Genomic DNA, 26142 nt, shown 5'->3' on the forward strand with positions numbered 1-26142 from the left:
AGTGTAAGAAGTAGATTTTCAGTTTAGGTAGGAACCAGAGTAGAACTCAAGATGCATTTGAGACTCAGTGAAGAAATTACGAGTACACCTGAATATCTTACAGCATTGCTAAAGAATCTGTGATTTTATGCAGGAATTTTAAACTTTCTCTAAGAAGCTATTAGATCTGATTATATAATTGCAGTAAAGGATGGGGAAAGGCAAAGTACAAACCCATAAAGACAGAGATATAGAGTATAAGAGAAAAGAATAGTAGACAAGGAATCAATGCATTTGTGGAAAATGGAAGTTGAACTACACAATAATTCTTGATTTTTTTAGTAGAGAAAAAACAAAACTTTAGCTTACAAGAAGGAAATATAAAACAAATCATGATGTATAGAGAATCCTGGACAAGGCAGTAATGTTGAATGGAGGAGCAGATAACTTGGAGTGGAAGGAGTCAGGAGATGATTGCTTGATAAATGTTATATGGTGCACTTTAATGCACAGAATTCTCTTCCTTAACTTATATGGAGAAGAGACTGTCCTTTCTCTTCCCTTTCAGAGGACCAGAGGTATATTCTTCCAAACTGATAACCTGAAAAGCTCAGGACTCAGTTGCTCAAGTACAGCTGAGAGGACATAATTCAATTGGAATTTACATTTTGTGAGATGCCTGAGTGACTTAGTGGTTGAGCACCTGCCTTTGGCTCAGGGCATGATCCTGGAGTCCCGGGATCCAGTCCCACATTGGCCCCCTGCATGGAGCCTGCTTCTCCCTCTGCCTGTTGTCTCTGCCTTTCTCTCTCTCTCTCTCTCTCTCTCTCTCTCTCTCTCTGTCTCTCATGAATAAAAAAAAAATTAAATAAAAAAGAATTTACATTTTGCTGCATGTGATGTAGAGTGACCACAGTGGTTTAGCCGTATTTTCTCATTTAACAAGAACACTACACTACAGAGAGTGTTCCTTGTATTGGTTCAGAGTCTTAAGAAAGTCAAGTAAAACATCTTAGCGATTTTCATGGCCTTTTATTCATGGTTGCAAAAATGGCTGCTGGAGTTCTCACTTGGTAAGCCCACATTTCTGGCAGAAAAATGAAATAAAAGATAATGATATCTTTTATGACTGTTGCTCCGTCATGTGTTACTGTCTAACCACAAAGGAGACAGGAAAGTATTTGATGTTGTTTTAAGCTTGTCTATTGCCAATCCCCCAATGCATTCTTATATTAAAGAAAAAAGGAGACGGATATTGGTTGGCAACTGTCAACATCTGCCAGTCTGTCTTTGGATAGACAGTATCTCTACACTCTCTTCTTCCCAGTAAAAGAACATATTCAAAATCTCAAGTTATTGCACCAAAATAAAATTACAGTGATTTTTTGTTCCTTCCATATGGACAGAATACCCCTCCTTATGATACCATCACCTATAAAATAGGAGATAATTTACCTGCTACTGATACAATCAGAAATAACTAGAAGTGACAGGAAAAAAAATGCAGTATTATTTAGAGAGGAGAATATCAGTAATAACATATCAATTGTTGATTTATGATAATTTTCAAAATGTGCTGGTGAAGAATATAAAAAACTCTTTGCTCATTAACCAGACAACATGGAAGACCTAGCTCAGACTGCTGAGGGAGTCTTTCTCTCACTTATACTTAAATGTCACAGTTAAAGTATATGTATTCTTTGGGTTGACCCTGTTTACAAAGATTCATTACTATTAGAGAGTGCTTGGGGCATTGGAGCGCTTTAAGAATTTACTTAGTGGGTCAGTATTTAATTGGGTTGAAGGAGATTGTAATTTTTACAAAAGTTAGTACAATTCTTATTGTCTTTTGTTAAATTTCATATGTTAACAAAGTCAAAGATCTTGTCTGCTAGATAGTACTAATAATACTGTCTTAAATTCTAACTGCCTCATATTCTATGCATGCTGGTTTAATGCAATTCAAAAAAAAGGAGCTGTGGTGGGAGAGTAAGACCAGGCTTTTTTATTTATTGTATTTTTCATTTTTTTAAAGTATTTTATTTATTTATTTGAGAGAGAGAAAGAAAGAGAGACACAGAATACCAGCGGGGTAGGGACGGAGGTAGAGGAAGAGGCAGACTCCTTGCTGAGCAGGGAGCCTGTTGTGGGGCTGGATCCCAGGACCCTGAGATCATGACCTGAGCTAAAAGGAGACACTTAACTGACTAACAACCTAGGCACCCCAACCAGGCTTTCTTAATATTCTAATTTCCTTTCTCTGGGAAATAATACAAAATATGTCTGGGAAAGTACTAGGGAATCAACTTTAATCTGAGATGCAAAAATTTAATTGACTTTTGTAAAGGTACAGGGATCCAAATGATGGGGATCCAGCCAGATTAGGTTGTGGGCCTTAAACAGAGAGGGTTCCTCTCTGTAACATTTACTTTCTTCCATGTCTGCTAATTCCAGCCCAAGTTCATTGACCTCTTTTTAGATAGTGTAAAACATGGCAAAGAATACCAAACATGTGCCCAATACACTACATTTATTCTGTCATTTCTACCAAAAATAGTAGTGTGTTAGCAAGGCTGCTCTAGTGAATAAACTTGGTGATGGGATCCCTGGGTGGCGCAGCAGTTTGGCGCCTGCCTTTGGCCCAGGGCACAATCCTGGAGACCTGGGATCAAATCCCACATCGGGCTCCCGGTGCATGGAGCCTGCTTCTCCCTCTGCCTGTGTCTCTGCCTCTCTCTCTCTCTCTCTCTGTGACTATCATAAATAAATAAAAATTAAAAAAAAATTAAACTTGGTGATGGTCACAACGCTCCCCCTTAGTCATGCTAGGGTGCATTTTGTTCTCCAAGAAATTAAATACATGATTGTCATGCAATTATAAAATACTTGTGTCAGGAATTTTTATTCAAAAATTAATTAATAAGAGAATTAGATATTAAAATTAGTTCACATGATAATTTGAGATGTAGAATTTATATTTTCTGATAAAATAATTCACTTGCATTATTTTTTTTAAGATTTTATTTATTTATTCATGAGAGACACCGAGAGAGAGAGAGAGAGAGGCAGAGACATAGGCAGAGGGGGAAGCAGGCTCCATCCAGGGAGCCCAACGTGGGACTCCATCCTGGACTCCAGGATCACACCCTGCGCCAAAGGCAGGTGGCTAAACCGCTGAGCCACCCGGTGTCCCACTTGCATTATTGTTAACAGGAATCTCGTGCATTACCATCAGTTTTCTACCTTATGACTCCTTTCTCTACAGGTTGTAAATAACTTTGTCAGTAGCAACCTAATAAACAGTTTAACTCCAATAGATTCAGATAATCCCCAGTTTCTGCTAGACAATGCCCAGGACTCCATTGAAAGGACACTTAAGAATTTCTTTTGTCCAAGGATTTGATTTTTTTTCTTTCATAGTCCTTACCTATTTTCCAAACGTAGCCCTTCTGCATATCCTTTGAGTTTATAGGCAACCATGTACCTGATTGACTTGTTAATTCTGTGAATATCTCCCAAATTAATTTGTTAGAGTTGGTTCCTCTTGTTGATGTCTAAGAACACTAATTAGTGAAGAAAACTTTTTTAAACATCTTCATGGCTTTTATTATCTCTATGTTATAAATAATTCAGCAGGGCAGTCCTCTAACAAAAAGAAGATCTGGCTACCAGTAGAAAAAGTACATTTGACTATGTCAATGAAAATGGTAAAGGGAATTGAGAAAATATGGCAAAGCATTTTTATCATGTGTTAAAGTTTAAGTATTATGGACATATTTACTTTTTTTTCTGATACTGTTAATGCTACATAATTAAATAAGATGCTTCCCATGAACTACGCATTCCTATAACTGAATTGCTTTTAATAATTAATTAAATTTTCATCCAAAAATTGTAAGTACCTTATATTGTAAGACCATGATCATCATTTGCAGATGAGAAAACTGAAATTTAGAGAAGTATCTCACTTCAAATCCCACATACAATTTTTTTTCTGGCATAGATAGGAAGATATACTATCACCTTTAAGAAAGATAATGAGATTACTGAAAATGATATTCTTTACTGTTTAGGGTTTTTAAAAATTTTTTCACAAATTTAGATTCTTTTAAATTATATACCCATTTTGTGTAAAGATAGAATATACTGAGAAGTAAAAAGAAAATGATATATCAGTGCTACCAACTAGTGGCTATAATATCATCACTTTATCTATGAACAGTGAAACAGCATGTATCATTGAGAAAAATAAAATAAAAATGCTAAAAGAAAATCTGGGGATTTTGATTCTTGATAATATTAATGGAAATTTGATATACTATTTCTAAATTAGATGAGAATGTATTTACAATATTTAAATTTATGACCTGTCTTATCAGCTTGCCATTAAGATTGGTTGTCTTCTTTGAATTTTTTAACAGGATATGGCCTACTAGTGAACTACCTACATATTAAGGATTGTTCACTGGGATGCCTGGAAGGCTCAGCGGTTAAGCATCTGCCTTTGGATCAGGTCCTGATCCTGGGATCTGGGATTGAGTTCCACTTTGGGCTCCTTGTGGGGAGCCTGCTTCTGTCTCTGCCTCTTTTTGTGTGTCTCTCATGAGTAAATAAATGAAATCTTTAAAAAAAAAAAAAAAAAAAGGACTGTTCACTTAATATTTGGCTCTTGTGTTTTTTTTTTTCCAGCTATTTAAATAAATTCCTCTAATTAGCAGTATGTTTTTTATGTTGCTAGCAGAAAAGTGTTGCACTACATGGAAGTAATTGGAGAATATGATCTAAAATTCTGCTTTCAGGAAGATATAACAGTAAGAATAATTTCTTCTCTTTTGGTTAAAAAGATATTTAAACTTAGTCCCACAACACATTTAAATACAATATTATTTGTAACTGTATCTAAGTGTTCAGTCTATGATGTCAATATCTTGGCTTAGGCTCTTATCAGCTCTGTTATTTATCAGAAGTTATTAATTCTTTTTAAGTTTCAATATATTCATCACTAAAATAGGAACAATGATAGTTTCTAAGAGAATTTTTGTAGGAAATAACAAACTCAAAGGACTACATATGATGCATATTTAAGGTCTCAATAAGTGATTATACTACAATTTTAAACCTGAGATTCTTAACAGTAGGAAACAGACTGAGGGTTGCTGAAGGGGAGGTAGGTGAGGGGATGAGGTAACTGGGTGATGGACATTAAGGATGCCATGTGATGTACTGAGCACTGGATGTTATATGCCACAGATAAATCATTGAAATCTACATCTGAAACTAATGATACCCTATATGAGTAACTAATTTAGTGTAAAGAAAATAAGTTAATAAAAAAAAATCCACCATTTTATAAAACAATATTCCTAGCAGGCTATGTTGCTTTAAATTATTCACTTTGTAATGAGTTATTACTTCCATCTAGTCAAAACTTACATCACTGTTTATCCCTTTCCTGCTTTATCCCCTCCTAATAGCAGTAAAGGTTCAGGTGGGTTCCCTCGAAGCCATGAGAATAAGCTTGCAATAGATCTGGTGTTTTTCACCAGCAATTTGACAACTTGGAGACAAGGAAGCCCATTGCTACAGGCTTTATCTCTGTAAGTTGCAAATACATGGATGATTTTGAATGATCTTTCTCAAAGTCTTGTTTCGTGATAATAAATTTAGGGTGACTTATTGGAATGAATGTTATTATATTATCATAGTTTCAAGTACTTGGAATTGTAAAATAGATTACCAAATATGGCATTACTGACATTTTTCCTCATTTTGAAATGATAGTGTACTGAGCAAAGCAGATTTTGGATTATGACCGTAATAATTTAAGAAGTCTTATGGGTATGATCAGACTGGGGTGCAGTAATTCTGGGCATTAAGAAAGGTAAATATCAATTGATTGAGATTCCAAGTACCCTGATTTCAGAGAGAAGTCAAGATAAATAAGGAACACGCGGAGATGTAGGAAGCCGAATATAAGTGATAATTGTGTGTGCCGGAGGGTGTTTGTATCTCAGTTTATCTTCTTAATTTACCACTGAGGTTGCTCCTGGTCCCATAGGAGAGGAAAATGGGAAAAAAATTATCAGAGCCCTAGATGAAAGGTTAAGTATGTGTTGGACTTCATCTCTGGATTACACAAGAACCCGCATCCTACAGCTTTCCCTAAAACAATCCTTATGATTTCAATGTAATTTGGTGTATACATCTTTCTAAAGATGTTGTTTCTACAAACAAACAAACAAAAAGTACATTGCAAGGTCATCTGCTTTATTTTCTTATTTCTACAAATTCCCAAAACAGGTGAGTCAACTGTCTCCACATTTTAACACAGTGACAATTGCAGAAGAATGGAGGAGTGATTAGAATCATCAATACCTGTGATGTTAAGAAGTATGACAGGGTAGTGGCTATTTCCAGGAACCAAAACACGGATCAGACAGCTTTGCAGGAAAAGCAATGGAATAAGTGACTCATCCCAGAGGAGTTCTATAACATAGAGCTCTATCACATGTCTTCAACATCCAAGGACCTACTCCATCCAAAGATAAGGATTTACAGTAAAGGTCCCGTTTGTGATTTGACTGGTAGAGTCTGCATCCTATATTTATTATTGTTTTAACTACGACTTGAAACCTGTAGTTGTACTTGGGATGTGTGAACTCTGTGAACATGTGCTCCTTTTAGATTGTATATTTCTTCTCTCTAACCCTTGTTTGTTTGCTTTAGTTTATTTGTTAGTGGTTTCAGTAAATGTCTATCTCTGAAAAACTGCAAAGCCACTATTAAAAGAAGTCATTAGGGATCCCTGGGTGGCTCAGCAGTTTAGCTCCTGCTTTCAGTCCAAGGCATAATCCTGGAGTCCCCGGATGGAGTCCCACATCAGGCTCCCTGCCTGGAACCTGCTTCTTCCTCTGCCTGTGTCTCTGCCTCTCTCTCTCTCTCTGTGTCTCTTATGAACAAATAAATAAAATCTTAAAAAATAAAATAAAAATAAAAGAAGTCATTCTTATATATAGCATGTACTTGTGCGTTCTTCCTTTGAATCCAGCTTAGTTTTACCATGTCCTTCCTTATCAATTTGGGGAAAATATGCTATTATTTTTCTTTATAAAATCTCTCCCGTTAGACTGCAATGATTGTCATCAGCACTGACTACTCTGAAGGTTTGTCAAAAAGAGTTGAAAAATTGGAAAGGTGTGAATGAAGCTGTTTGCTGAATATAAAGAAAAGAGCATTGAAGTACAATTCACACTCCCACTTCTAAGCCTTTAGATGTTTGACCTTTGAAAATTTTGCTTCTAGCAGAGATGCCTTATATAATTCTTACTTTAAGGAACAAGTTGCTTTTATCATTTTTTTTATTACTCTACCATTCAGATATTTCCATTTAAATTAAATTTGATATCATTTAAAAAAATAATCGGAAGTGCAGCCAATGTTCAATTCCTGAGCAACAGTAATTCTAGAAGGTTTTGTATTATTAAACCTATAGAGTTTTTATGCAGCTTTAACTCTTTGTTTCTATGATTTTTCTCAGTAGTCACATGAATGACTGTTATAACAGGCATTGAAGATAAAGACTGGACAGAAATAATCCTTGTCTTCATGAAGCTGAGAATCTAGCAAGGGAGTCAAACTACTCAATCATTTCATGACCATTTATTAAGCACCTGGTCTCAGGTAGGCTCAAACAAAAGCCCAGCCCAGAGGAACCTTTTTTATTTTATTTTATTTTATTATTTTATTTTATTTTATTTTATTTTATTTTATTTTATTTATTTTATTTTATTTTAATTTTTAAGATTTATTTATTTATTTATTTTAAGATTTATTTATTTATTTGTTTGTTTATTTATTTATTTAAATAGACATAGAGAGAGAGAGGCAGAGACACAGGCAGAAGGAGAAGCACGCTCCATGCCAGGATCCCTACATAGGACTCAATCCCGGGACCCAGGATCACACCCTGGGCCAAAGGTAGGCACTAAACCCCTGTGCCACTCAGGGATCCCCTAGAGGAGTCATTTTAATGGGAGAGATAGATAATGGAAGCCAAGTAAACTAAATAAAACAACACAAAGAAATCTTTACTGGTCTTTCTTTAACAGTGTTGCATATATGAAATAAATAAGGCACATTTTAAAAAAAAGGGCAGTGATTGAGAAGAGATTTTTTAGCTGAATGGTCCAAAAAAGCCACTCTAAAGAAGTCTGAACATACTTCTGAATAACATCAGCTATGAAGTTGCATAAAGATCTCAGGGATGAGTGTTTATTTCATGGCACAAAAAAAAAAATTGAAAAAGCTCTAAAGTTACAATACAGGCTCTAAGTTTCTATATTAAGGTAAGTTCTAACAAAGGGCAAGGAGAAGTAACTAACCCAGGTTTGAAAGAAAAGAGACACTCCCTATGGAATGAATATTTAATTTAAGCTCTAAAGGATGAATAGGATTTAGTTACAGTCCCTAAATGCAAGAGCTTCACTTTCCAAAGGACAAATATATAAACAAATACATATGCATAGAAAAATTAACAAAAAGACAATAGAGCAAAATTCTGATGGTGCTGATACACATAGAGAATGAAAGATCATAAACAAGGTGCAGATAACAAGAGTGCAAGGGAATGTTGGTAAGAATAGTGGGTAAGAGTAATCCCTGAACATGTCTTAAACTAAGTAATTCTTGTGTTGAGTTTTAAAGGGTAAATAGGAGTTTGCCTAAATAATCAGAGAAGGATGCCTCAACTTTAGGAGGTATAAAACCATAGAGGTGTGTAGAGGTGTGAAAAACTACTACAAATATTTTGATATTTGTTTCTGCTTCTAGTCATGGTGATCTAAAAACTCCTACTATGGACAACTAAAATCCAGACAAAATATCTTTTAATGTTAAAAATATCAGAATGATTATAAAAACAAGTGAGGAATTACAGGACCAAGATATAGAACATAATGAGAACCTAGAGATATATGCCCTGAAGCCATTTTTGCTAGGAGAGCATTTGAAACTGCTGAAACACACTGAGCTGTGCTTTTAATAGATTCTTGATACTAGATAGGCAAAATTCAAGCCTAGCAGCAATCAAATTGGAGGACTTTGGTACAACCCAAATTTAAGTTAAGATCCCCAAAGCAGTAGGAGAAGCAGAAATAAAAGAGTATAGCCTACCTTGCCTTCTGTGTAATCTGAGAAAGTCAAGCACTGAATTTGGAATTGAATTGTTTTGTAGTCTCAGATATAAAAGAAAATCCGGTCAGGAGGACCACACCATTATGATAGCTCAAAATTATTCCCACCCAAAAAGAGTTTCAAATATAATGACTAGGATACAGCAAAATGTAGAAAACCACACAAGCAAAGAAGAAATCATTAGCAAGATATGATAGAAACAGTGGAATTAAGGTCTTAAAATGATCAATACAAACTGTAAAATAGACTTGCTTACTCTGTTCAGAGAAAGGAGAGGTGCAGTAAATTGATAGAAAGTAAAACTAAAAATGATGATTAGGCAAAATTTTATAAACGGATCAAATGGCTACTCTAGAACTTAAAAGATGGGATGGTTAATTTAAGACAAAACAGGGTTGCCTCGGTAGCTCATACAGTTAAGTCTCTGACTCGATTTCAGCTCAGATTATGATCTCAGGGTTCTGAGATCGAGCCCTGCCTCAGGGTCCATACCCAGCACTGAGCCTGCTTGAGATGTTCTCTTTCTCTCTCTCTCTCTGCTCCTCCTCCACCCCACTTGTTCTCTCTTACAAATAACTAATAAATAAGACAAAACAGGACAAAAAGCAAACTATGAAAAATAAATACAAACTTTTTGAAACAAACAAAAGAAAAGTTTGAAAATAAAATAGTGAAGACCTACAAAGCTAAACTTTCATTCAGAAAATATACGGATCTAGGGATCCCTGGGTGGCGCAGCGGTTTGGCGCCTTCCTTTGGCCCAGGGCGCGATCCTGGAGACCCGGGATCGAATCCCACGTCGGGCTCCCGGTGCATGGAGCCTGCTTCTCCATCTGCCTGTGTCTCTGCCTCTCTCTCTGTCTCTCTGTGACTATCGTAAATAAATAAAAATTAAAAAAAATAAAAAATAAAAAAAAAGAAAATATACGGATCTATTACAGTATTAGAAAAATACATACAACACAATGCTAATATATCAAAAGATTTGAGCATGTACTTTATGTAAAGGATAATCCAAATGGCCCTTCCTATATAAAAATTGCTCATCTTTATTATGAATCTGGAATACATATTAAAAACTAGTATGACATACTGTTACACATTCATCCTGTTGGCCAACAGGAAAAATGTGGAAGATTGATAGTGTCCATATTTTGGTGGTAGGGATACATATTAATAAAAACATTTTGGGTAAGTTGGGCAATACTTAGAAAACTTAGAGGTAAACAAATCTTTAGTCCATTTCTAGCAATATAGGAGGAAATTAAATGAATTTTGGCACCAGGATATGCATATAGATGATTATAGTCATTTTGTTTATAACAGCAAATAAATTGTGGTATATTTATACAATGGTATGTTACATAGCAGGGAATATTAACAAATTAGGAGGAGGGGGTAGGCTGTTACACAAAAGAGGTCTTCTGTGGTGCTGGCTATGTTCTATTTTTCAAAATGTTTCAGTTAAATGAGCTTGCTTGCTTGCTTGCTTGCTTGCTTTCTTTTCTTTCAAGATTTTATTTATTTACTCATGAGAGACACAGAGAAAGAGAAGCAGAGACACAGACAGAGGGAGAAGTGGGCTCCATGAAGGGAGCCTGATGTGGGACTCGATCCCAGGACCCCAGGATCATGACCTGAGCCAAAGGCAGATGCTCAACTGCTGAACCACCCAGGCGTCCCTAAATGAGTTTTCAATTCAATACGCATATTGTGCCCAGAAGCTATAAAGCTAGGCTAAGGCCAGCCTTTATAGGGCTTTCCATAGCCTGCCAAGTACTTTAAACATCCATTATACCTAATGCCTCAGAGTTCAAATCTCCATTTGTTTCCTCAGTTCCCTAATATTTATCTTAAGGTGACCTGACCTAGACTTTTGGTCACCTTTGTCTAAATATTTCTATTTTAACAAAGTCATTTTTAACACTTAGAGCCTGAAACTTAGAAAAATACTCTGGTTGTTATCACACTAGAGTGGAAAATATATAGTTACCCATTAACTAACGATACCCATGTCTGCATTAGATACATGATATATTTTAATTCTTTGGAGCTTTTGGTTAAATGAATTCTCTAAGCTTCCTTTAAATGAAGCTTCAAGCCATCATCAAAGAAATGAAAACAAGCCAAGTATTTACAGAGTAATAGAATGTGTAGTGGAAAGAGTACAATTCTGAAATCATAAAGCCTAAATTAGAGTTATGCATCTTTACTAGCCATGTAATCATGAACCAGTTATCTAAATGTGTTGGCCTCAGTTTTTTCACCCATGAAATGGTGATGATAATACTTATTATGCAGGGTTGTTGTGTGGATTTAATGAAGCATGGAGCAGGAGAGTCTCATATTCCATGCTAAAATGATAGCTATTTTTATACTCATAGTAATTCTAATAATAGTAATTAAATTGTTCAAAATGATGATATTCATTTATATTATGAGGCACTGTGTTGACTATTCATAGACACATTTACTGAAATATATTTCATTTTAGCTTACCCCCTCTCAGGATGTGCATTCCTTAATTCAATATGAATATCATTATGAATAATAATTACTATAATAAATATGCTTATTTTTCTTATATTATTTTTAGTGAAGTATCCGTTACTGTTGAAAATAAAGAAACTTAAACCAGTTTGTCTTGTTCCAAACTTCTATGGCACTTTCTTATGAAATTAGATTATAAAGTTGTATGAAATAAATTCATGCAGTTAATGCATTTATATTTGAAAACTAGATGATCAATCTAGTATTTTTTTAAAAAAAGATTTTAAATTTAAACTTTGTAATCAGCTACTTTTAACCTGACTTATAGTTCACCCTCTATGCTTCATAAGTATTGCTTCATTGTCAACTAGTAATAGCTTTGGTCACAGTGTATATAACTAAAATGGATTTTATATTCTATTACTTCAATGTTAGCTGCAGTTTCTACTTCTGTATTTCCCTTTTGAAAAATAAATTAATTCTATAAAGTTTCTTTCCAGCTTTATTGAGAAATAGTCATATTACATTGTGTAAATTTAAGAAATAATTGGCCTACGTAACGTTGCATAAGTTTAACATTGTGTAAATGTGTACAATGTGATAGTATGATATACATCTATATTGCAAAATAATTAAAATAATGTTAATACATCTATCATCTCATATAGCAACCTTTTTTTTGTATACATGTGTGGTAAGAAGTTTTAAGATCTTACTCTCTTAACAACTTTCATTTTTTTTTCTTAACAACTTTCAAATATATCATACAGTACGGATACACTTTAGGGATATTGTGGGTTTAGTTCCAGATCACCTCAATAAAGTGATTATCTTAATAAACTAAGTCAAATGATTTTTTCTTTTTGCTTTCTCAGTGCATATAAAAATTATATTTGCTCTATACTGCAGTGTTCAATAGCATTGTCTAAAAATATATATATATATACCTTACATATACATTGTACATATAAACAAATGTATATACCTTACAACTAAAGAAGTACTTTATTGGCAAGAAATGATAAACATTATCTGTGATTTCCATGAGTCGTAATTACTGTACACAGACCACCACAACAAATATAGCAATAATGAAAAAGTTTGAAATACTGCAAGAATTATCAACATGTGACAGAGACACAAAATGTGTAAATGCTGTTGGAAAAATGGTGACAGCAGACTTATTTGATGCAACTTTCAATTTGTAAAAATGCAGTATTATAAAGTACAATAAAGTGAAGCAGACTAAAACAATGTATGCCTTATCAACATATTGTTAACTATGATCCTCACACTGTACATTAGATCCTAGAACTTATTCATATTATAGTTGCAAGTTTGCACCCTTTGACTATCTTACTCCACCCCATCCTCACCCCTGTCAGTCACTAATCTACTCTGAGTTTCTATTCATTTGCTGTTTTTTTCAGATTCCATATATAAGTGAGCTCATACACTATATGTATTTCTTTGTCTGATTTATTTGACTTACCTGATGCCCTCAAGGTCCATCCATGTTGTTGCAAATGGCAAGATTTTTTTCATGGCTGAATAGTATTCCATCATGTATATTTACTATCCTTATTTTCTTAATTCATCCTTTAACGGACATTGAAGTTGTTTCCATGTCTTGACTAGAGTTAATGATACTATAATGAACATAGTAGTGCAGAGATGTCTTTGAGATAGTGATTTCATTTCCACAGGATATATAACTAGAAGTAGGGTTACTGAATCATATGGTAATTTTATTTTTAGTAATTTGAATAATCTCCATACTGTTTTCCATACAAATTTATATTTCCAACACAGCCCATGAGTTCCCCATTTCCTCAATCTTTACCAAACTTGTTATTTTTTCAATCTTTTTGATAGTATCTATTCTAACAGGCAGTGAGTAATATCTTGCTGTTTTTATTAAAGATTAAAAAAGTGATCCTGCTCTGATTTTGATGTTGAGCACCTTTTCATATACCTCTTTGTCATTTATATACCTTCTTTGAAAAAAAGTGTCTATACAGGTTCTTTACTTTAAAAAAAATTGATTGTCTTTTTTTCCTGTTGAATTGTAAGAGTTCTTTATATATGTTGGTTATTAACCTTTACCAGATAGAAGATTTACACATACTTTCTCCCATTCTGTGGATGGTGTTTTCATTCTCTTCATTTTTTTTTTTCACTATGCAGAAACTTCAGTTTGATGTAATCTCATTTATTTGTTTTTGCTTTTGTTAACTGTGCTTTTGGTCTAATATCTAAAAAACTATTGGCAAGACCAATATCACGGAGATTTTACCCTTTGTTTTCTTCTAGGAGTTTTACAGTTTCACATCTTGTATTTAAGTCCTTAATCTATGGGACGCCTGGGTGGCTCAGTGGTTGAGCATCTGCCTTTGGCTCAGGCTGTGATCCCGGGGTCCTGGGATGGAGTCCTGCATCAGGCTCCCTGCAGAGAGTCTGTTCCTCCCTCTTCCTGTGTCTCTGCCTCTCTTTGTCTTTCATGAATAAATAAATAAAATCTTTTTAAAAAGTTCTTAATCGATTTCAAGTATTTTTTTTTAAGATTTTGTTTACTTACTCATGACAGACACACAGAGAGAGGCAGAGACATAGGCAGAGGGAGAAGCAGGCTCCCTGTGAGGAGCCTGATGCAGGACTCAATCCAGGACCCCAAGTCATGACCTCACAGCTCAACCACCGAGCCACCCAGGTACCCCATCAAGTTAATTTTTATGAATGATGTAAGATAACAGATTAGTTTTATACTGTCATACATGAATATTTAGTTTTAAAGATCTTTTACTGAATAGATTATCTTTTCCTCATTGCGTATATGCTGGCCCCTGTCAAATATTAGGTGACTGTATGAAAAAATTTATTCCTGGGCTCAATTATGTTCTTCTAAAAAAAATTATGTTCTTCTACTTGTTTATTTGTCTACTTTTATGACAGTACTATATTGTTTTGAGTATGAAAGCTTTGTAGTATAGTTTAAGTCAGGAAGTATAATGCCTCTACCACATTCTTTCTTAAAACTGCTTTATTTGGGGTCTTTTATGATCCCATACGAGTTTTAGGATTTTTTTGTTTATTTCCTTAAAAAATAACATTGGAATTTAGATATGGTTTGAATTTACAGATGGCTTTGTGTAGTATGGACATTTTAACAGTGTTAATTCTTCTCATTAATAAATATGGAATAGCTTTTATTTTTGTCTCAGTATTTTGGTAATGTCACAGTTTTGCATGTTAAATCCTTCATCTCCTTAGTTAAATTTATTCCTAAGTATTTTATTAATTTTTATGCTTTTGTGAATTAGATTGTTTTCTTTATTTCTTTTTCAGATAGTTCATTTTCAGAGTGTTAAAATGCTTATGTCTTCCACTTGATACTAAAATCGGAATGATACAGAGATCAGCATGGCCCCTGCACAAGGATGATGTGCAAATTTGTGAAGCATTTCATGTAAAATAAGAGCTCATATCTTTTGTGTATTGATTTTGTATTTTGCAACTTTACTAAATTTGCTTATTATTCGAACAATTTTTAGTAGAATTTTTAGGAATTTTACATGTAAGTTCATATCATCAATAAACAGAAGATTTTGTTCCTTCCTTTCTTATTTGGATGTCTTTTATTTCTTTTGCTTACCTGGTTTCTCTGGCTAGGACATCCAGTACAATGTAAAATGCGAGTGGAGTGGTGAAAGTCTTGTTCCTGATCCTAGAGGGGAAAATTTCAACATTTTTCCATTGAGTATGATGTTAGCTATGCACTTGCAATATATGGCTTTTATTATGTTAAGGTGCATTCCTTCTGTACCTTCTGTGTGTTTTATCATGAAAGGATGTTGAATTTTGTCAAATGCCTTTTCTGCACATATTGAGATGATCATAATTTTTATCTGTCAGTTTATTAATGTAATGTATCACATTTATAGATATGCCTATGTTCAACCATCCTTGAATCCCAGGAATTAATTCCACTCAATCATTGTATATAATATTTTAATATGCAGGTGAATTCAGTTTTGTAGTATTTTGTGGAGAATTTTTGCATTTTTATTTATCAGGGATATTCACCAGTAGTGTTTTGTTTTGCTTGTATTTTTCTTGTAGTGTCCTTATCTGATTTGAGAATCAAGATAATACTGGCTTTGTAAGATGAACTTGGGAGTGTCCAATCATCTTCAATTTGAGGGGAAGAATTTAAGAAGGATTGGTATTATTTCTTTTTTAAATGTTTGGTAAAATTTACTGTGGAAACTATCCAGTTCTGGACTTTTATTTTTTGGAAGGTTTTTATTACTGATTCAATCTCCTTATTCATTATTTGTCTGTTCAGATTTTATATTTCATTATGATTCAGTCTTGATAGGTTGTATATGCCGATTTCCTTTGGGCTTTTTGATTCGTTGGTATATAATTATTCATAATAGTCCCTTTTGCTCCTTTGTATTTCTGTGGTATCTGTTATAATGCCTCCTATCTCATTTCAGATTTTATAGAATCCTCTCTCTTTTTCTGGGTCAGCTTAGCTAAAATCTTGCCAATTTACCATTATCTTCATTCACCATTTAAAAAAAACAACTACTAGTTTTGTTTTCTTATTCTCTATTTATTTCTGCTCTAATTTCTATTTTTTTCTTCCTTTTGCTAATTTTGAGTTTGCTTTGTCCTTTTCCTATTTTTTTGAGCTGTAATATTAGTTTATTTATTTAAATTTTTTTCTTTCTGATATATATGTTTATGGCTATAAACTTGACTTTTATAACTGCTTTGCTACTTCCCATAAGTTTTGGTATATTTTTAAAATTTTTATTTGTCTTAAGATATATTTTTTATTCCCATTTTGTCTTCTTTTTTTTTTTTTAATTTGCTGGTTGTTTAAAAATGTATATAACTGTGTATTTGTGAATTTTCCAGATTTCCTTATGTTACTGATTTCTAGTTTCATATCATTTTGTCTAAAAAAGATACTTGATATTTATTATTTCTATATTCTTGATTTTTTTAGACTCTTGTCTTATAGTCTAAAATGTGATATATCCTAGAAAATGTTCCATGTGTGCTTGAGAAGAATGTTTATTGTGATCCTATTGGATGGAATGTTCTGTATATATCTGCTAGGTTCATGTAGCTTAGTGTTTAAATTCACTATTTCCTTATTGATTTTCTGTCTGGGTGCCATAAATAAGAGTGAGGTATTAACGTTCCCAACTATTATTGTATTGCTGTTTATTTCTGTGCTTCAATGTTAGGTACATAAATATTTACAATAATTATATTGATGAATTGATGAAACTTTTCTTATTATATCTTGTGTCTTGTGACGATTTTTAGCTAAAGAAAACTATTTTGTCTGATGTAGTTATTGCTATTCTTGTTTTCTTTTGTTATCATTTGCTTGGAATATCTTTTTTTAATATACATATTTTTAATAATGTTTGATTTGCTAACACATAGTATAACACCCCATGCTCATTCCATCAAGTACCCTCCTCAGTGCCTGGAATATCTTTTTCCATCACTTTACTCTCTGCTTATGTGTGTCCTTAAAGCTAACATGATTCTTTTGTATGTAATATATTGTTGGATTTTGTTGTTTTTGTTGTTTCATCTGTTTAGCCATTCTATGTCTGCAATTGGATGATTCAGTTCACTTACATTTAAAGTAATTATAGATAGATAAGGATTTATATTTCATTTTTTTTATATTTCAGGATTTTATTTAAATTTCAGTTAGTTAACATATAGTATAATATTTCTTTCAGGAGTAGAATTTAGTAATTCATCACTTACAAATAACATCCAGTGTTCATCACAAGTGCCATCTTGATAACCATCACCCATTTAGCCCATCCACCTGCCAACCTCTTCTCCAACAATACTCAGTTTATTAGCTATAGTTAAGAGTCTGATATGGCTTGTCTTCCTTTTTTTTCTTTCCCCATGTTCATCTATTTTGTTTCTCTGTTAATTGTTTTCTGAATGTTTTATAGATACTTTTCTCCTTGTTTCTTGTCTTGTCCTCTTCATTTGTAATTTAGTGACTTTTTGTGGTAGTATACTTTAACTGCTTTATCAAAATCTTTTATGTATCTACAACGTATTTTTTTTAATATTACCATGAAGCGTGTATAAAGTATGTTAGTTATAACATTCCATTTTAAGTTGATAACAACTTTGGTTCAATAGTCTACAGAAAGTTTATATTGTTCTTTCTATAGCAACAGGTTATTGACGTTTTTACATTTTAGATCTTTTTTATATTGTGCATTCAATAACAATTACTGTAGTTATAGTTATTTTTAATAGATTTGTTATTTAACTTTTAAACTAGAGTTGTCAATAACTTAGGTACCACCATTACAGTATTAGAGACTCTGGTTTTGACTACACATTTATCTTTTTTTTTTTTTTTTACACATTTATCTTAAACAATCAATTAGGAACCATCCATTTGCTATCTTGATGACATCACTGCCCCACAAATCATTATTAAATTTTACTTTAGTTAACATATGACTATATTTCATTTCTATTAATAGATATGTCCATTTTACTGTTTTTAATATTAAGATTTTCCCTTTAATATCATTACCCTCTATTTCCTTTTTAATTTTATAAGTACTGGTGTTAAGTATAAATACAAATTTAAATATAAATATGAATTTCAAACTCTAGATCATATGCTCCATAGTGGCAGGAATTTGGCTTATTCATTACAAACACACAAAATTAATACTAAATGGATTTTTGTTGATTGACTGAATGAATTAAGTGTTCTGACACTAGCAGAGCTAAAGGAAGCAGAGATAAAGCAGAAAACATAATGACTGTCAAATGGGTGAACCTGAAGATAAAAAGACACTTTTAGCTTAGTTACTTTGATACACACTCTGGACAACATTCCAATTTTGCATGGATTTTTGGAAAGCAAACAGCTCCCTCCTAAATAATAAATTTATTAATTGCATTCCTTATGAGTCCTGACAGCAGTCAGCTTTGTGGGTTTCTGATTCCATTCCAAGAGGTTGAATGTCTGTGTGATTTATTTAATAGGCAGCAGTGTCATGAGGAAAGACTTGTAGAATAAAATTTCTTAGACAGGAACACAGATGGCTACCTATGGACTGTGTGGTGGCTGTTAGTAGAAATGCATTGAGCAGTGAGGGGAGGGCGGCAAACAACCATAGGGAAGGTGCCGAGTTTTTTTGTTTGTTTATTTTGTTTTAAAGACAGATACCATTGTAACCCCCATTGAAATTTTCAAATATATTTTGCTCTAACAACCACAAATACTTAGGACATTATGAACACAATGTGGGCATTAAAGAATAAAAATAAACAAAAAGTTGGGTAAATGCTAAGTATTCATCATTATTTCAGCCATATTTTTCTATGCTTAACTGCTCATAGAAATTACACGGTCTGGTTTATAAATATTGTGCCAGGCTGTTTAACCAATGCAAAGAGTTTTATGCAATTTTCTGTAATACCATCTAGATTTTCCACATTGGCTGTCACTCCTGAAAATTCTCAGTTATAAATGTTCATGCATTGAAACACCATATATTTAGTAAAATAATATTCACTAGATAGTTACTTTGTTTACTACTCTATTTTGATCCTATCTAATTGTTCAATTTCTTCCATGTTTCTCCCTTGTTTCCTACAAATGTCAATTCATTACATGTTAGGTAAAGTGAAACAAAGATCAATAGCTGTTAGTAGAAAGGATTAATAGGTGATCTGATGTTATTTTGTGAAATATTATTAAATAATAAGCAAGGTATTTTCATATCATTATTCTAAGGCTTTTAAGTAATATAGCATAATTATTAAACTTTAATTAAACCCTCATGAAGTACTTATATATATTTTTTCTAATTCACAAGTCAGCCCTTCACGTCTCATTCAAAACCCACTCATTTTATGTAATAATTGGTTTATCTGCCTAGTACAATCTCCATTTAACTTATTGCTCTGGAAATACAAAGGATAGGAAAGAAAAAAAAAACAAAGGATAGGAAAGAAATATTTTATGATATGTTGTCCCTCCTAAACTATCGAATGTGTGTGGGCATTCTTTGATCTCAGATCCAAGCGGGGGTCCATATTGAAGAAAAACAAATGGGAAAAAAATATTTGTTCTCAGCCCTTTCTTGCAGTTACATTTACAGGGACCGTAAAAGCAAAGCCATTATTTTTTTTTTATTTTAAAATTAATTTAAATTTTTTTATTAAATTCCCTTAAACTTATCTGGTACCATGAATAGAAAACCAATGCAGTCCAACTGACAGTAATTCAAGATATTGCCTTTTAAAAGCTTCACTGGAAGTAATCTCATCTATAAAGTAGATGAGCCTTGGACTCAAAAGTATCATCATAGACTTTGCTAGCTGTCAAGCTAATCATCTCAAATACACCTATTCCTATGTGGTATGCAGTTTGTCAGGTCCACCTAGCTCATGCAACTGATTTTTTGTGTCCAAGGGTTATACTCCATAAGGTCTGTTTTATAATTATTCAGCTAATCTTCCCCTGGGAACTACCTATATAGCCCAAAAACCCTTAGAGTCTAGAAGCACAGCAATTCCTACAACTCCTGCTGCTATACTGTAATACATCTATTTCTCTTCTCTTATCATCATAATCACATGGCTATTGCTGGAGTCAGTGCATTCTTTTTCAAACAATTCTTGCGACAGATCCTTAACCACAACAGTCAGAGAGCTATTTTACCATCAACAAGATGTTATGCAACAGCTTTCCAAAATTATTGTTTTCAGCTATTTTAGCACTTGTATCTATTAATCACGGTTTCTTTTTCTTTTATCTACCTTGTGCTGTGTTGATTATGCCTGTTGCATCATGTCAGGGGCAAAGTGTCAGAAGAAAATAGGAATGACTCTCAGAACCTCTAACCATCTATTCAAGTATTTTGTGGATATTTTCTTTTTTACCGCATTTAGTATGTTCCTAGATATGCAACTTCCACTGGATCAGTGTTTCCTTGGCAGACTCTATAGTGAAAACTGTATCATCAGCCTTTTTTTATAAAGCAAAAAAAAAAAAAAGGAAGTGTTTTATATGCAGTGTAATTCAAAATACTAGGGTTTACTACTCTACTATGCAGTGAATTCTGATAAAACATTGAATGAACTCTATGCCAGTGTTTTGGTGTTTAGAGTCAATTAATATCTCTAAATATTGGATATGATTTCTTCAATATTCAAAAAAGGCCACTAAATATTGAGCTTCTTAGTTAATTTCTGGTGGGCCCAGTGCAAGTAATACATTATTTGCTGGAAGAAATGATTTCATGGTGGTTTCAAACCATGAAATAGCTTGAATTTGCTTTTGGCTTTGGGCCTTGCACTTTGCAGTAACTATATCTGTTTTGATATTAAATATTATAAATAAATCACCTTTTATCTTGTTATATCAACATGTTATAGTTTTATAGTGTTTTTATAGAAAGTAAACCAGTCAATTTTGCTATCAATCACATTACACCTGTCTTTTACAACAAACTACCTTTCTCAGGAATTGAACTGTACTGGAATTGCAAAGCCAAGAGACAGAACTCACTATTTTCAAATCTTAATAATAAGCTTCTGTCAGTCTCAATGAGCCATCTGCTTTTTGAACCTGCCAAATGAGGACCTTTTAGAAAAAAATTAGTTAATTATTAATTCAGTTTTCTCTTTTCTAAAACCACTTCTGGTGTTCTCCAAAATATCCTATTTTGCCTTCAGATGTACTTTGTGCTGATGGATCCTTAAATGGTTGATACTAGCTCTGTCATCATCTAAAATTCTAGAAAATGAAATTATTTTGTAATATAATTATCATATAACACTATTACGTTACCCATTTTCTTAATCTGCCTTATATTCATTGATTAAAAAATGTTTTAAGAGTGAATTTTATATATCTAATATATATGCATTATAATTCTGCAAGTAGGTTAAAGTTTTCTTTTGATAATTTAAGAAAACAATTGAGATACACATTGGAATGCTGAAGTAGATACAGGTTGTAAGAACTGGGCTGGGAATCAATATCATACAATTTTTTCTGAACATCATGATGGCTTTCATCGTGATGATTTATTTAAAAAAACATAGACCATTTAACCTTTACATAATATAAATTTCAATTGGGGGGTGAAATAATGCCTATAACTACTTTAAATAACAATAAGATGTGAATTCAGGTTAATCAAGGCTCTGCCAAACCTTTATATTTAAAATTCTCACAATAATTTAGTGAGGTAGCTTTAGTAGTATGTCAGTTTTGCATCTGAGGAGCTTAAACCTCAAAGATTGGTTTTCTAATACATGCAAATATTTTATTACCTATAGAGCTTTAAGTTATTTTCCAAATTAGGTGGTAAAACTTTCAAATATGTAATCACACTTTATAGAACCATTTTTTACTGGGATTTCTAAAGTAGGATAATGAAAGAATTTAAAAACAAGACTTTTTCTCACCCTCAATGACAGTGGAAGCTATTCAAAAGACTCCTCAGAAGCAAGTCAGCAAGGACCACAGGTTTTACTATGCATTGAATCACCATGTGACTACTGAGCCTGCTCTATGATTCAATGCAGGATACTGATGAGTTATGATTAATGTAATTGAATTGCAGGACTTTGCATGGCTCAGTCAGTCAAACATCTGACTCCTGATTGCAGCTCAGGTCATGGTCTTAGGTTATGCTCTCTGGGTCATGAGAGGAACCCTGTGTCAGGTTCTGCACCCAGTGGGGTGTCTGCTTGAGATTTTTTTCCCTCTCTCTCCCTTTGTCCCCCCCCACCCTTATACACACTCTTTCTCTCAAATAAAAAAATAAATATATTTTTTAAAAATATGTTTGAATTGTGAGCAGAGTCTCATTTATCTGTTGACCTCTCAGTACCTACCAATTTGTGTGGTAGTTTTGTAAATGCTTGCATCAAAATATTACAGAAAGAGAAGTATAGTGAAAAGAATGCTCTTTATCCTTCAGATTTTAAGCAAAAGCTGCATGTAGTCACTGACACATGGATTATCCTGACATTTAAGTTACATTGAGGTCAATGATTTTCACATTCTTTGCTCACTACTGTATCTTAAATATTAGACTTTTACTAGGAAGTTACAACACTTACCAGTTGAACAAATATTTTTACACCTAATCAAATATAATGTTTTTTTTTTTTCCTACCTGTATGGCCACCACCACACACTCTGTGGCTTTATCATAGAGCATATTTAGAACTCATTATCATAAAGATTGTTTTCATAATCATTTTAGGGAAAGAATTCTTTAAAAACAGTGAAGAATGTTTAGAACTTATATGATACTGACAATGCTGTGGAAATTCAACAATCAGACTGATGATTTTAAATGCAAGTAAAAGCATGCTTCTCTGCAAAACCCTGGTATCTCTGTTTTATTCAGTGTAAGAACCAAAGTCCTTTAGTGCTAACAAGTGGACTACATGATCTGAATTCCGTATTAACTTTTCTATCTCACCCATTCTCTCCCCAACTCCCCAAACTCCCATTCAAACCTATCGGCCTATTTTCTATTCCTTGAACAGGAGAGATGTTCTCGAGCCTCAGAGCCTTTGCACCAGCTATACTCCTTTTGAGAACATTGTTATTCTTACATATCCACGTGGATTACTGCTCCACCTCATCCAAGCTTTTGCCCAAGCAAATTCTCAATGAGACATGTCACAATTACTCAATATTAAATTTCTTATCACTTTCACACAGTCACACAGTCATGTTCTTTCTTTTTCTGGTTTCCTTCTCCTTGTTTTCCTAATAATGAAATAACCATTGCATATATCATTTTCAAATGTACTATGAAATTTACTTTGTAACTATACCCATTGCTTATTCTTTGTCTCTTCCATCAGAATGTAACCTCCATAAATTTAGGGATCTTTCTCTTGTTCACTGAGGTATTCTAAGCCTCTAGAACAGAGTCTGAACTTCAGATAGTACTAAAAATATAAAATCATTTTTGATTTGGTTATTATTTGGAATAAAATTATGGCAAATGGCAACAAGTATTTGAAAGTACACTGCTTCTAAGGCTTAAAAATTTGTGTCAATACACTCAAAATATTCAGAATATGTAATTCAGCTATAAGTATCTGCTTATTAGTGACTTTATATTACTTCTTTGAAAATATTTCCTACGTACATTACTAGCTGTCCAGTAATTGCTCGCAAAATACATGTCAGATTCACTGAATAAATATGAGCTTTATGTTTCTAACAACTCCAGTAAAACAAGCATATTGTAAAATGTCTGATCAGATTGAGCCAGCCTTTCCTTATACTCCCTTCAAGGATCCTGACAGTACATCAAAGCACTTAGTAATAGACAGATGGTTTAAGTTCCTTAGATCTTAGCAGCATTGCTAATTATGCTTATTCAAATCTTCACACATTTTCAGATAATATTACAACTCAATGATCTTGACCTAAAGCATCAGAACCAACTCACAAAATTCTGGGTGGAATTTTATTGTTTATGAGTTTTTCTGGGGACATCCTACTTTCAAATCACATTTGCTTATCATAAGCCACAGAGAGTGGGAAAAGAATCTTCAATGATGGAGATAACTGTGGGGTTTCCTGGTTCATCTTATTAGTGAGACAGTCTTTGACTTCAAAATACTGTGACTGAAGAAACCTGCAGAAAGGCACACACATTAGGCATGCTTGGATGGCTCCAACAGTTAAGCAGCCAACTTTTAGTTTCAGTTCAGGTCATGATCCTAGGTCCTAGGATCAAGCCCTAGGTCTGGCTCTGCCCTCAGTGGGGAGTGTGCTTGTGGATTCTCTCTCCCTCTCCTCCCCCCCCCCAATACATTCATATTATGATATTATGTTATATTTATATATATATATTTCCAAACTGATACACACACACACCATAAGCAATTTTATTTAAATAGAATGAACTTTGCTTCAGTCCATTTTATTTATATGAAGATTTTTAAAAACTTGATTATTTCTATTTAGACAATATTATAGAAATTTGTCTTATAAGATTACTCAGCACAAAAAAGTTTTTATTTTTTTTAATTTAAAACATTTTTAAGTAAAATTTTCAATAGTTAATACTGTCTCTATCAGAAATAATCATTATCATCACCAATATTAGATCACATTATGGGTTAAGCTTAATCATCTGCCTTGAGCTCAGGTCATGATCCCAGTATCTTGGCTTCAAACCCCACATCAGGCTCCCTGCTCAGGGGAAGTCTGCTTCTCTCTCTGCCTTTCCCCCTGCCCATGCTCTTGCTCTCTCTCTCAAATAAGTAAAATCTAAAAATAATAATAATAATAATAATATCCCAGTTAATGAGCACTGATCACACACAGGGAGTTTTAAAAATCCCGGTCTCATACATGTGGAAACAGTGCTAGCATGATTAGGCTAGCTGTAGTTACATCACTAAGTAGTCATGTATGTAACATGATTTGTACCCTATCTTTTTGATTCCAGAATCCATGATTTTCAATGGCCCACTAGACTGCTACTACTCTTTGTGCCTCGTATGATGCTGTCTTTACAAAATATTATTTAATAAAAACTTCATACCAATACTATCAGGGAGTCTGTACAATTTGCCTTTTCCTGGGTGGCTCAGTGGTTGAGTGTCTGCCTTTGACTCAGGGAATGATCCTGGAGTCCCAGGATTGAGTCCCACATCGGGTTCCCTGCATGGAGCCTGCTTCTCCCTCTATCTGTGTCTCTGCCTCTCTCTTTCTCTCTCTCTGTCTGTCATGAATAAATAAATAAAATCTTTAAAAAATTTTGCCTTTTCTAATATGAAAATGAAGATGAACTGAGGTTAAATATATTTTCTGAGAGCCATGGCAGTTTAGTCTGGCTCTGAAATCTATGCTATGAGCCATCAAACTACAGCTTTTCTCATAGAATAATGTTAGTTGTTTAAATCTCTCACATTTGTATTCTTGTGGTTCAAAGATGATAGTGGAATGGAAAATCATTTTCTGAAAAAGCAACTTTATTCACCAGCAAAGAGCTGAAAAAAAATAAATCTTAATGCTAAAAATTTATTTACTTTGTTTTTCTAGATAGAGAAAAACTGTCATAGATGTTTGAATATTATGTATGTTATACAATATTTTCCTTTTTATTTCAGAGAATTGTTCCAAAACTAGTAAAATTGAATAAAAAACATTTTTTCTCATCTTAATAGTATTCTATAAAAAAGGTAATTGTAACTTTGCAGCACTAACTTTATATTAATGCTATCAAGATTTTAGACTGCTTGTTACATGTTTTTTTATCTTCTGGAAAAAAGCTTAACAATGTTCCTTCAGCCCTTCCAAATGATCACTAAATCTTGTCTTGGAAGCAACATCATATGTAACAGGCTTGTTACAAATAACTGCACCAAATCCCAAAGATACCTATTAATAAAAGAATTTAA

At 33.3% G+C, this 26142-nt stretch overlaps 1 pseudogene; it reads left to right on the forward strand.

Moving 5' to 3' along the window:
- Positions 1-15035: 15035 nt before the first annotated feature.
- Positions 15036-15133, forward strand: LOC129510680 (U6 spliceosomal RNA; annotated as a pseudogene).
- The last annotated feature ends 11009 nt before the right edge of the window (positions 15134-26142 follow it).

The sequence above is a fragment of the Nyctereutes procyonoides genome, unplaced genomic scaffold (assembly GCF_905146905.1).
Source record: "Nyctereutes procyonoides isolate TBG_1078 unplaced genomic scaffold, NYPRO_anot_genome, whole genome shotgun sequence".
NCBI classification, from domain to species: domain Eukaryota; kingdom Metazoa; phylum Chordata; class Mammalia; order Carnivora; family Canidae; genus Nyctereutes; species Nyctereutes procyonoides.